We start from the raw sequence: 14229 nt of genomic DNA, 5'->3' as shown, positions 1-14229 counted from the left end.
GAAGTGTAAAATCAAAATGGGAAGATTTTTACCTCATCCTCATGTGGTTTCTGGTGGGTGGCTTGTTAGACAGGACAGTGCCCATTGACTCCAATAAAAAACACAAAAAAACAGCAATATTTTACCATGGAAAATAAAAACATTATCAATCTGGTGCCATTTACAAATGCTAATTAATGTACTTTTAAGTAGCTTAATAAAATTTTAATGTTAATGTCTTATAAATAGTTTGTTAAGTACTCTTAATATAAAGCGTTACCGAATATTTTTATGTTTTTATTTATGTAATTTATGTATTGAAGTACCTGATCAAGCTTGAAAACGTCAACCCTTTGCACAGGAGTTTTACCTCCATGTGTTGACATTCTTTTGACTGTAGCTCCTTAACCTTAAATTAACGTATTTCCAGTGAATTCTAAAGCAGATAAAAGTGTTGCATAACGTTAAATGTTGCATAAGCCACAAAACCGATATAAAATGCTGCTTTTCTGTCTGTCAAATTTTAATGTCAAGTTTACAAATAATAATGAGCTGTGAGCTGCAATGAATATGTCACGGTGGCCTCTGTCAGTGCTCCTCCCCCTCCCCTCTCACTGTGCACCTGATGATTGGAACCAGCTGTGGACACTCTGCTCATCACCTCACCGCCTTCTTAAGGGGATCCAGACCTGCAGTCATCGCCAGTCCGTTGCCTACCTCGGTGCATGTCTGAACCTCAGTACATACTCCGGTTCAAGTTCGGGCCTTTACTTACCCTGCTTATTTACCCGCCTCCAGGTTTCCAGATCCACGAGTGTCCACCTGGGAGATCTTCAGCTCGCTCCACACCAGCCTCGCCTCGAAGTCACGCCACGTTCCTCGCTCACCTCGGTTCCCAAGACATCAGACAGTGCGCGGCGACCCGCACCGCACGTCTCGCTCCGCTCCAGCCACGCCACGCTCTCAGCTCAGCCCTCAAGCTCCTACGAGCCACGCCGACTCTTCGCCAGAGATCCAAGCCAGCACTAAGTACCACCAGAACTGTTATCTCCTGCCTGGATATTAAAGACTCTTTGTTAATCGCCACTTGCCTGAGTTTCCTTCCGGGGTTTACAGCGTCTGGGTCTGCCGCGTCCCTTCCGTCATGACAGAATATGCAATAACAACAAAAAAGATGATATAAAGGGAATAATTTACCTGAAAATTCTTTGCTGAAGTTAATTTGGGTATCACATCATGGATTTTACTGAAGATGCACGGCAAGTTTGTGCAAATATCACTCATTAGTTTGTAGGCAATATGTCTATAGGCCTGACTTAATTTCTTAACACTGCTGGCAACGCCTAAATAACACTCTCACTTTGACGCACCATGACTCCTCTATTATTCACAATCAACATGGGTCATCTGATTCTGACATGGAAAGATCTGTCACTATAACGAGTTCTCTGGTGTTGGTGTGCTTGCATTAAATGTGTTTCATTAAACGTGCACATAAACTACAGAGCTGGAGTTAGGAGTCTGGCTATTTCTGAGAGTTGAAAAATTGGCTAAATTTCTCAGTTTCAGATCCTTTTTTGAGCTCTGCTTGCCTTGACAACTCATTTATTTGAGTTAGTTTGACTATTTTCCGTCAAACTGTCCTCATTACTTTTTCTACAGAGATCTGATATTGAATTCCACACTTGCAAAATGTTTTAATTTGGCATCACTTAATTTGTCACTGAAATTTGCCATGGTTTAATTTAACTTGTTTCTGTCTGTTTTTGCTGGGGTTTTTTCCACCTCAATTCCTGTTCTACCAGTTTCTGGCTGTGTTTGAGGTTTTCTCTGAGCATTTTTGAATTTATTGCTGAGTATGCCAGTTTATTAAAAGCTTACTTTCTCTTGCACCTGAGTCCCGGCTGCTGAGTCCTCCCAACACTAACTACAACTATGTCTAAAGTGGGTAGAATGAATACCATGTAGTTACACCACATTATTAAAATTGATTCCCAAGCAGATTTTGGGAACAAGAAAAATGTTTGAGTTTGGGAATACACATAACAATTCTGGCAACCTGCCATCCAAGGCTGTATTAAAAAAAAAAAAAAAGATTAAGAAATGTTCTAATTAATCAACACTTTTAATGACTGAATGTGACTACTATTTTGTCTTCTGGTACATATATTTTAGGACTGTTATCTCCTTCTCTTTTGGCTTGTTTTCTTTTTAGAACAAATTATGTTTTGTGGAAGTTTATCAAGCTTAAGCTGTCAGAAAAGCTCGTGAGATAAGTGGACCGTTTTTTTTAATGAACATTTCTTACCAAGCTTAAAAACTCACATTTTCTCATTAAACTCATAAGTAAAACGTTGTTTTTTTTTTGTGTGCTTTTCGTAATTTTCATTGGACTTTTTTTGGCTTCTTGTGTTTATTTTATTGATTCCACTTCGTTTTAGTTTTATATAATTTTGTTTCATTGCTGTGTGGAAAATTTCAGTGCCCATGGCTTGGTTTAATTCAGTTCTTTAAAGCAGAGATCAATACAGAAAAAACAGTCACTTTATTGAATTGAAAAATGTGTGGCATTTTTTCAAGTAAACAAAATATTCCACATTTTATTTTTCTTAAAAAAGAGAATAAAGAAAGAAAAATATGTAATGCTGTGGAGTTTGATATCTAAAAAAAGTTAATCCACTAGGGCTTTCTGTTGTTAATTTACCCTCAGACACTACCGGACAAGGCACATGAAAAACATGTTCAGATGAGGAAAATTCTTTTCAAGTTCATGAATAAATGCACTCACTGAGTCCTTTCTCCCAATCTCGAAGACTGCATTGCTTCCACAGAGATGAAATACTTTATGTTCCAGGGAAAATGAGTCTGAAAATGGGACAGGAGTGAAAAATTGTTGATTACCATCAAGGAAATTTTAGAAATTGCTTTTTACGATGTAGAGCTGTCATTGGCTGCTGATAGAGTGATATAAAAAGCAATTCATTTTCCATTATGTATGTACTGTTAGGAAAAGAAATATGTGTATTTGGTATTATTCAGTGAAAACCTATGAAAACTCCTGGGTTTTGCTTTTAGTTGGAGGACATGAACTTACTGAGGAGGAAAAGGAATGATTAAATTGTACTTTCTGAGGAGACTGGCATCCATTTAAAAGAAAAAAAGGTAACATCTTGGTTTCAGAGTGACTTTAAGAACTCCCTGTTTTATTTGTTATTTTGAAGTTAGTCTACTCCTGTGATTTTTTTCTTATCAAGCTGATCCCAAACTTAAAGTGGGACAGAAAAGTATTTAGTCAGCCACCAATTGTGCAAGTTCTCCCACTTAAAAAGATGAGAGAGGCCTGTAATAATCATCATAGGTGAATCTCAACTATGAGAGACAATATGAGAAAAAAAATCTAGAAAATCTCATTGTCTGATTCTTAAAGAACTTATTTTTAACTTATGGTGGAAAATAAACGTTTGGTCACTTACAAACAAGCGAGATTTCTGTCTCTCACAGACCTGTAACTTCTTTTGTAAGGTGGTCCTCTGTCCTCCACTCGTTACCATTATTAATGGCACCTTTTTGAACTCATTATCTACATAACCAGTTTATGTCCACAATCTCAAACAGTCACACTTCAAACTCCACTATGGCAAAGACCAAAGAGCTGTCTAAGAACACCAGAAACCAAATTGTTGACCCGCACCAGGCTGGGAAGACTGAATCTGCAATAGGTAAGCAGCTTGGTGTGAAGAAATCAACTGTAGGAGCAATTATTAGGAAATGGAAGACATTCAAGACCACTGATAATCTCCTTCCATCTGGGGCTCCCCGCATGATCCCACCAAGTGGGGTCAAAATGATCACAAGAACGATGAGCATAATTCCCAGAACCACACAAACTTCACAAAGGCTACCATCAGTAACACACTACGCTGCCAGGGACTTTTATCCTGCAGTTCCAGACGTGTCCCTCTGCTAAAGTCAGTACATGTGCAGGCCCGTCCAAAGTTTGCTAGATAGCATTTGATGATCTAGAAGAGGATTGGGCAAATGTCCTATGGTCAGACGAAACAAAAATAGAATATTTTGGAAAGAATTGTATTTGTCACGTTTAGAGGAGAAAGAATGTTGAGTTGCATCCAAAGAACACCATACCAATTGTCAAGCATTGTGGTGTAAACATCATGCTTTGGGGCTGTTTATCAGCAAAGGGACCAGGACAACTGATCCATGTAAAGCAGGGGTCGGGAACCTTTTTGGCCAAGAGAGCCATAAACGCCACATATTTTGAAATGTAATTTCGAAAGAGCCATACAATAATGTAGTGTCCCTTTCCCACACTGAGGCACGGAGACTTAACCTCTTTTAGGGTTCTCTATTCTGGTTACTGCAGACCGCAACAAACGCCGTTCAATTAATTCAGTAACTCCTAAATCTCTCCCGCCGAGACGAGAGCGCTTCTCCCAACTTTATATTCACCTGCTCGCGCTCCAGCCCTCCCATTTCCCTTCTTCGGCCCATAGCTGAACCCCATTGGTCCAAACTCCCTAACAACAGGCTGAGCGACAGAACTGAGAGCCAATCAGATCTCTGCTTGATGCGTTTAATGAACTCCAGAACTTTTAACGCGACCCAACAGCCACCCAGTCCAACTCAGTCCGCGACAATATGTTTAAAACTAAATATTCAAATGAATGTGTGCATTTGATATAATTTCAACATTTTTAAAGTACAATAAGTCTGTGGATTCTTTTTTAATAACATTGTTATTCTGTTGCTAATAAATGATGAGTATTTCTCATGGTAGTTCTGCCGATGGTCTAGTCTGGTTGATATGTGGTGAGTTTCTGCTTTATTTTTTTTCCTTTTTTTTTTTTTTCTCGTATACTTTATTTATCCCTCAATGGGGAAAGTCTTCTCCGCATTTGACCCATCCCCTGGGGTAGCGGTGAGCTGGCGTTGATACTTTAAACGTGATTGTAGGTCTGAATGTTCTGTAGATGTGACAAAGACTGCTCACATGCAGATACGGAGCCAGACACACACTCACACACTGCAGTGAGTGACGGGCAGCGGGTTTTACATTTTTACAATCCCTGCGCGATTCACCTGCTGCCTGTCCCCACAACCCCTCAGCCCCACCCTCTGCTTTCTCCCTCACACATCCCGTCCCCGCATCTGCGCGCTCTTCCTCAGAGACGGGAGCGCGCAGTTTTAGGCACGGCAATTCACAGGTTTCCGGGTGGTACAAACTCTGTGAAATAATAGATAATAGTAACTGATAGCGCTGGCGCAGATTTTTCTCTCTAAGCACCGCTACTACTGCGCGCCTCTGGCATCGCATCGCGCCCGAGAAGGACTGGTCTAAAGAAAGAAAAAAAAGTATAATTAAAGATTTGTCTGCGAGCCACATGTGACCATCAAAAGAGCCATATATGGCTCGCGAGCCATAGGTTCCCGACCCCTGATGTAAAGGATAGAATGAATGGGGCCATGCACCATCAGATTTGGAGTGAAAAACTCTTTTCATCAGCAAGGGCATTGAAGATGAAACACAGCTGGGTCTTAGTAGTTTAGTTTAGTCTGTTTAAAGTTTAGTATTCTCCTATTGAATACTATGCATCTATGATCCTTGTGATTGTATGTTCACTTTACAATTACCGGTACGAAGCCCAGTGAGACGACTGTAGTTGTGAATTTGGGCCACACAAATAAAATTGAATTGAAATGAATTGAATTACCCGGGTAATAAAGACGTGGCCTGGTAAGCAGCATTTCAAGGTCCTGGAGGGGCCTAACCAGTCTCCAGATCTCAACCCTATAATAAATATTTGGAGCTCCAATATTGCTCGCCATTATTGTTGCACCGCTAATGTTATGTTGAGGTTGTGAGGGGCTGTAAATCAGCAGGAGAGCATGTCAAAAGATGAATGTCAGGAAATGGGGGTGAACAGTCCCCAGGGTCATTGCCAACAGTCCGACTCACAACTCGGAGGCAAATTTGTAATGAACTGCATGATCATAACTAAACGACCACTAGGAATAGTTTTGCAATAGATAAAAAGAAGAGTGGAAAGGGACAATCAAGCTGCTGTGGTCTTAGACAGAACTTGGTCATTATTTCCCTCCTCCTCTCTCTTTTTCTTTTTTTCTGGTCTTGTTCTTATCCCTGCCTTTTAGGGGTTTAATGACTCATTGTAACAGTGATTCGACTCGTATCATAATTTGCGGTTGCTAATATGACTCATAGTCTATATTGGTTCCATTTGAACGATCAAATTTGATCCGATTTATTGGCCTAAAATCCAAAAATTCAACCTGTGTGACTCAGAGATAAATACCTGGGTACTGAACAGTGCAGGTGAGGTTTTCCAGAATTCTTGTATTTCTTGCAAGATAATGAAGTGTAAATTAAAATGTGAACAAACAAACAAGTAAACAAGAATTGGTGGCAAGTCCATTTACATTTTAGCTTCAAGAAGTTAACCTCACTGTTCAAATAAAAATAATACAAACAGAACATTATTTAATCCAAAAATGTAGTAGCCTAAAGGTAACAAAGATAGAAAGAAGTAGACGGCTCTGAAGGTTTGATCTCGATCAGTGGAAGAAGCAGAGCCGGAGATGTGCCTTGGCTGTGGTCAGGTGCAGAAATGAGGTCAGCAACTAAAGAACAGGCAGGAGGAAGAATGGAATTTGTTATGTGCAGAGCACCACTACAATCTGGTACTGGTGCAGAGAACCAGGGAGCAAGGAATTCCTGAGTAAGCAGGTAAGGAGTACGAGCTTGTCTGCAGTGACTTGTGTGTGTGGAGGGGGGGCAGAACACACGAGGGGAAAACATAGAGGAAAATTAAATAGCAATACATTGACGTGGTCCAGGTTCAAGTCCTGGCTGAGTGGGACCTGTAACAGAACACCAATGGGGGACCTTTCTGCGTGGAGTTTGCGTGGGTTTTTTCCGGGTGGCTTCCTCCCACCATCCAAAAACATGCTTAGGTTAATTGGTCACTCTAAATTGACCCTGGGTATGAATGTGAGAGTGCATGGGTGTGCGCTTGTGACCCTATGACAGACTAGCGACCTGTCCAGGGTGTCCCCTGCCTTCGCCTGCAAGTGGCGGGATAGGCTCCAGCAGCCCTGTGACCCCGAACGGGAATAAAAGGAATAGAAGATGAATGAATGACATGGTCTGTTGCTGACTAAGCTGTTGTTGTTACAGTTAAAACTGCATTTTTAGATCTGGACTGACTTAGATTATGGAGATGTTTAATTGAAAAAGAAAATGTTAAAATCAGTACGTTTTTTAATTTTTTTTAATTTAAAGATACACATTTTCTTTGAATCCCTACTATCCCAGAGTTGTTTCTGCCATGTGTCTCATGTTGCCCACGTCTTCCACTTCTGTGTCCGTGTGAGCCTGTGTCAGTCATCCTGCTGGCTGCAAATGATCACCCACTCCTACACGCTACATCTCATCACGTCAGCATTAAAGCCACTTTCTCATCCAGTTATCTTCTGATTATTGTATTGCACCTCTACTGACCTCCCCTTCAAAGTGTTTTTTTCCGCCCTCTCCATCACTTTCTATTCCGTTTGGACTAATTTCTCCATTGTCTGCTTCACAATTCCTGCCCCACTTAGTCTGTCCTGTTTCTTTTTTTTTTTTTTTTCAGTTTTCTTGTGAAACTGTGTTTTAACAGGTCGCTTGTCTCAGTGCAATTTTTTACACTGTGACAAAACAATTGCTTTTTTTTTTAACCTTTCATGACTTTTAGCTGTTTTCCAATTTCATCTCTGTGACGATGGCTGCCTGAACAAATTAGAACAAATGAATGTATATACAATTTATTAAAGTTTATGTTTTAGCTGCATTTGTGCAGTAATTATTATTTTGTGTACAAGCTTTCGTATAAATGTTGTATTGATTGTTTATCCTTCATTTGCCTTTAATTTGTAAAAAAAAAATCATTACATTTTTTTTCCAAATAAAAATTTGGAAATTTTTGGAGTTGGAGTTGAGTGTCCCTACTTGCTTGTAGGGACATTCCACTCTAAACAAAGGGGTGCTGTGCTAAATGTGGAACCTCCTTTCTGAACTTTGCCCAAATGTTCTCTTTCTGTAGTTTAAAGAGCTTTAATTTGTTGCCGCAGGTTCTGAAATTATGCTAAAACACAGCATCTGGACCTTCTGCCCACCAGAACAACGTGTTCTTTATCAGCTAAAGCTTTAAACTAACCTGGATTTGCTGTCCAACATCCTGAAGGACCTGACCTACATAATTATTACCACTAAAGTCCAAAACACAATGTGCCTGAAAGTACCCTTTTCAGTCTTTTTCAGGTTGATGTAATAACCGTTTAGAAGCAATCCTGTAGAGGAAGTTATAAAAGTATATAGGGACATTTAAAAGAAAATATTAAAAAAAGGGTGGATTAGAAGGAAACCTGATCGGAAATGGAAGGAGCAGTGTGTCGGGGTGTTTGTGTTCGTCAGAAGCTAAGCCGATGGTGTGTTGACGGCTTAGACAGGTGAGCTCTCTCAGCAGTCAAGACAGACATACATTTACCGCCAACAGAGACACAATTTGACACCAACATGTCCAGCATAGCCCCATCTGTTGTTAACAAGCCCCTGCAGTTCTTCCTCCTTTACCCATGTGGTTTGGTGTGCAGTCGCGTTGTCCAAAATCAGTACTAAAAAACAATCAACAATTTCCATAAAACAAAACATAACAACATTCTATATCCCTATATCATCTGCATACTCTCTTTGAGGTATACTCTGACAAAATCAAGGTGATTTCCTATGCCATGCTGGCAAACCTTGACCTGGCGAAACCTTGACCTCACTGATTTGCCTGAAATGTTTTTTTTTTTACATATCTGAAAACCTCTTTTCATCTTACACCTTCATCAATTTTATAAATAATCTCTTGAAAATCCATTAAACTTCATATCCTTGAGTTTTGTTTTTTTAATTTAGTTGATTCACCTTCACCCGGTATGTGAAGGTGTTTGTAAGAGCCTTTCTCCAAACAGAATCTTTCGGTCTGTCATGCCCGGAGAATGTAGAGCTATGTGTACCAGAGCGCCTATTTTTATGTAGCTGTCAATATCTACCTAAAAAAGCCCTGAACTGTCAACTGAAAGCTGAGGACTTTGATCTGTTCAGCTGTGCTAACAACTGCTGTGTTAAGCAATGATCCTGACTCTCTGCAGGATTTCACTTTCTTGCTTCAGTAGGGAGTCTGCTCCACAGCCTACTGTCTCTTTTTTAGCCTTCACTCTTCTTCAGATGTCTTTTTCTTTTCCTTTTTTAAGGTTAATTCAGCACTGAGCTCCTCAGCTGTGCTGAAGCTCGGATTTTCACTTACTATCTTTTAATGAGAATAAAACTGAAGCTGTTCAGTACAAATAAATAAATAATATTAATATAAACTGGTAAACTCTTTTCTGTAAAACACTTTTTAACGGCGGGGGGCAACCAGAAGAATGTGTGTATGTGTGTGAGAGTGCATGAGTGGGGAGAGGTCTGGGGGCGTTGTGATCTTTGGGCTGCTTGGGTCGGGCACCGGGGCTGACCTGCGGAGACGAAGCTCCGGCTGGGTGGTGGGGGCTCCTGGGTCGCCCTTGGCACACGTCTCGGTGTCCAGCGCCCGGTGGCCCCAATGGCTGCCGCCCGGAACGGTGGAGCGTGCCTGTCCTGTGGCCTGGGGGTCCTGACACCGGGGTCAGCTATACCTCCCGGTGCTGGTGGTGCCCCTGTAGGGGGGCCTCCTCTACACCTGGCTGGGTGGATGGGCGGTCCCCCCCGATCGGACTGGGTGGGTCCCGTCGCTGGGGACTTCTGGTCCTGGGGTCTCCGCCTCTCTCCTGGTCTGGCTGGTCGGGCTGGGGAGGATCGGTTCCCCTAACAATCTCATGGTTCACTTTGGCAGCGTGCATTTATCTCCCTCCCCACTTGCACTTGCACACTGGCACACTGCTCCCTGTCTGCTTTATCCCTACTCCTAATCCACAGTGCATCAATGGACAGCTGTATATTTACTCAAAACACAAATTGTAACAAATAAATAAAAATAATTAAAAAAAAACATTTTTTTAAAGGTTTTTTGTATTCAAAATATGGTATTCTGTCCATAATTATGTGTTTTCTTATCTTTTTTTTTAAGTAGTTACAGACCAGAATCCTCACATATCATTATATTTATCAATTTTATTATTCATTATACCATGGTTCGGGTAAATCCTCGATTCTGATTGGCTGCTGGATGTGGATTAAGAAGTGATAATCCACAGTGATAATGCACACATAAAAAAGAAGTTTCGGTCACAAATCTCAACTGTTCTATATCACTGCACTGGCTTCTTACAAACAACTTTTGCTTCATCATCTGGACAAGCATTAAGAGGTGAACTTTCTATCTATAGTGATGCGGCATGCGCACTTCTTCATTACCATTCACCATTACCCCATACTTATTATATTCACATGCAACTGTGGGTATGAAAAATGCGTTTTTTCATTTGTTTTTACCAAATTACCAATGTATTATTCCAATGTTGCATGAAGTATGTGGAATCATTAAAGCTTTAGCTCTGCTAACAGAGATAGATGGACACATTATGGATAAGTCCATGCTCTATGTAGCATAGCCTTTTATGACTTACACTTCTGATTGTAATATTCAGTTTGCAATATTCTTAGAGGTTAGCTTCATTTGTTTTTTTATCTTAAAAATAAAAACACTTGTTACAACAAGGCTAATATATGGAAGAAAAAATGTAATTGTGTGAATGGATATTTTAGTCTTCCATATGTAGTGTGACATCTGATAAAACAAAATGTTTAGATCAGCCACACAAGTACTGTAAAATGTACTTTTTAGCCCCATTACAGAGAAAGAAACTGGCATCAAATATAAGTGTCTCAATGGCAATTTTTTTATTGCATATATTTTAAAACAGCCTTTGATTAACCAAAGTGCTGTACACTAAAACAAAAATAGTCAATGTATAGAATAAAAAAGATATTGTACAACAGAAAACCTACAACAACATTTAAAGGAAAGAAATAATAGCAACAGTGAAATAACATAAAATACAACCACGGTATACCGAATTAGGGCTAGAGTCAAACTTGTGCCAAGATTTATGGTGGAAAATAAGTATTTGGTCACCTACACACAAGATTTCTGGCTCTTACAGAACTGTAACTGTCCACAACATCAAACAGTAACACTACAAACTCAACTAGATCAAAAAGGCTGTTTGGGGACACCAGAAACAAAATTGTTGACCTGCACAGGGATAGGAGGATTGAATCTGCAACAGGTAAGCAGGTGGTGTGAAGAATTCAACTGTGGGAGCAATTATTAGGAAATGGAATACATAAAAAAACACTGATAATCTTCCCACAAAATCCCACCCAGTGGGGTCAAAATGATCACAAGAACGGTGAGCGAAAATCCCAGAACCACACAGGGGACCTAGTGAATGACCTGCAGACCTGGGACCGAAGTAACAAAGGCTACCATCAGTAACACACTACACCGCCAGGGACTCAAATCCTGCAGTGCAAGCCGTGTCCCCCTGCTAAAGCCAGTACATGTGAAGGCCCGTCCAAAGTTTGCTAGATAGCATTTGGATGATCCAGAAGAGGATTGGGAGAATGCCCTATGGTCAGATAAAACCAAAATACTTTTTGGTAAGAACTCCTTTGGAGTTGCATCCAAATAGCCAAAGCATGTAAAGTGCTGGGGTGGAGACATCATACTTTGGGGCTGTTTTTCAAAAAAAGACCAGGATGACTGATCCATGTAAAGGAAAGAATGAATAGGGTCATGTATTGTCAGATTTTGAGTGAAAACCTCCTTTCCCCAGCAAGGGCATTGAAGATGAAACGTGGCTGGGTTAGCATGACAACGATCCCAAAACACACTGCCCAGGTAACAAAGGAATGGTTTCATAAGAAGTACTGTATTTCAAAGTCCTGGAGTGCCCTACCCAGTCTCCAGATCTCAACCCCATAGGAAATGTTTGGAGGGAGTTGAAAGTCAGTGTAGCCCAGTGACAGCCCCCAAAACATCCCTGCTCTGGAGGAGATCTGCATGGAGGAATGGGTCAAAATACCAGTAACACTTTGTGAAAACCTTGTGAAGGCTTAAAGGAAATGTTTGACTGCAGTCATTGCAAACAAAGGGTAGATAATAAAGTATTGAGTTGAACTTTTGTTATTGACCAAATACTTATTTTCCACCATGATTTACACAAAGAAAATCCACAACAATCTCACAATGTGATTTTTTGGATTTTTTCTTATTTTGTCTTTCATAGTTGAGGTGTACCTTTGATGAAAATTACAGGCCTCTCTCAACTTTTTAAGTGACAGACCTTGCACAATTGTTGGCTGAGTAAAAGCATTTTTGCGGTACAGTACTACAGTTCAATGGGCCGGCTCCGGTGCAGCGGAATGGCGGTCGATCCATGATCGTAAGATTTCAGGTTCAATTCCCGCCTTGCACGCCCATGTGTCAAAGTGTCCTTGGGCAAGACACTGAACCCCACCCCACCTCTGGTGAGAGGTTGGCGCCAGTGTTCGGCAGCGGAGCCGCCACCAGTGTGTGAATGTGTGTGTGACTGGTGGAATGGGTCTGTGTGTGTGGGTTTGCAGACTGTAAAGCGTTTTGGGCCTTGTAGGTAGAAAAGTTCCATATAAGTGTACGCCATTTATATATATACGCCAAGTGTAATTGTGGTAACCCACACAAAAAGATATTTATTTCACTTACTTGTTTGGTCTTCCACTTAAAAATAACAGTCCTATTTTCTGAAACGTTTTAGTCACACTTTGTTTTTGCCTGAGATCTCTTTTACTTGTCAAAAACAGGTCGATAACCGATTTAATCTTGTCTTATTTTCCCCCCACATGGGGCTCAGCTGGTATAGTTCGGTAAAAACTCACTTTCACAGTTTGAACTTTCTTCAGTTCTTCAGAAAATTAAGCTTTTAGTCAGAGTGTGTACTTAGGACTTTCTGCTGAAACCCCTCTTTGAACTGCCACTCTTATAATAAGTGCTAAGCATCCATCAAAGTTTAATTTTACTTTGGTGCAGCTTTTAAGTGTAATTGTACAGACTCCTCTTCACTGCCCATTAAGGCATTGCCCCATAAACGCATGCTGCAATGGTCGCGCACTAGAGCGCAGAGCAGCATTCTTTTAGAGCCCTCAAATCTTTATTAAACCTGTATGACTTAAATACCTTAGCTGTTTTTGGTAGATTGAAGAGGGGTAGAGCAGGTACTGGTGCAAATTTAAAGTTAATTTAGCAAACAAATCGTCTTGGAGCCAGCGTGATATTGCAGCAGGAACACAATAAAAGTGACACATGCACCACTTCTGGATGCAAATATCTAAACGTGGAGGAGTCAACGAAATGAAATCCTGTTCTGTCTTTCTATCCTGCTGTGCCGCTCCAGCTGTTAATCTGTCTCACACACTACGACGCACAAGTGGGAATGAGATGCTCCCAAATGGAAATGAATTGGCGTCTCCTGGGGAGAAAATGAAATGTAAGCAAAGACGTGGAGCAAAAGAAATCATGTGGAATGTGAAAGTCACAGGGCTGCCTTAGTGTACCCAGAAGCCCAGCATCGAGGTAGGCATAATAAAAACAAGACAATTTATGGGATTAACAGATTAATAACTTAAAACCCAAGCGGGAAATTAGGTGACTCATATTGATTATAAGAACAAGCTTGACTAAAATAAATTTAAAAAAGTTAGTCTTACAATTTTTTAAAATACAAATTAAAAATACAATTAAAATACAAAAGAATAAAATAGTAAAAATCATTTTTATCTTCACTTTAGTGAATTAAACACAAAATAGCATCTAATTGACTTTTTTTAATATTAGTGCAGCAAGAAATTAAATAGTATTGTACCTGTTTAGAAAAAGAAAAAAAAAAACTATGATCAGCAAAATAGCAATTGCTCTCTAGAAGCATGTAAGCAGATTTAAAAGGGCAGAGACTGATGGGAGAAAGAGAACAGGCAAGAAAAGAAGAGAAGAAAAAAACAAGGGACCAAGACAAACGTCATGTAGAAAGACTGGTCAGTAAAATTGAGAGATGAGAGAGTCCAATTCTGGAAGCTATTTAAAAATTAATACAACGCATGATGAACACAAATTCATCAAGTGGTCAGAGAACTCCCTGTGCTCAGGCAACTGAAAGAGAACATTGTGAAGATGCAAA

At 40.3% G+C, this 14229-nt stretch overlaps 1 long non-coding RNA gene across 1 annotated transcript; it reads left to right on the top strand.

Annotated features, from left to right (window-relative positions):
- The first annotated feature begins 352 nt into the window (after positions 1-352).
- LOC111948781 lies at positions 353-1065 on the top strand. Its single transcript, XR_002874775.1, has 2 exons — positions 353-700; positions 778-1065. It is a non-coding gene; the product is annotated as an uncharacterized LOC111948781 (long non-coding RNA).
- Positions 1066-14229: the final 13164 nt, after the last annotated feature.

Source organism: Oryzias latipes, chromosome 15 (genome assembly GCF_002234675.1).
Source record: "Oryzias latipes chromosome 15, ASM223467v1".
In the NCBI taxonomy this organism is placed as follows: domain Eukaryota; kingdom Metazoa; phylum Chordata; class Actinopteri; order Beloniformes; family Adrianichthyidae; genus Oryzias; species Oryzias latipes.
The sequence above is the reverse complement of the archived record's forward strand: the minus strand, read 5'-3'. Positions and strand labels throughout refer to the sequence as shown.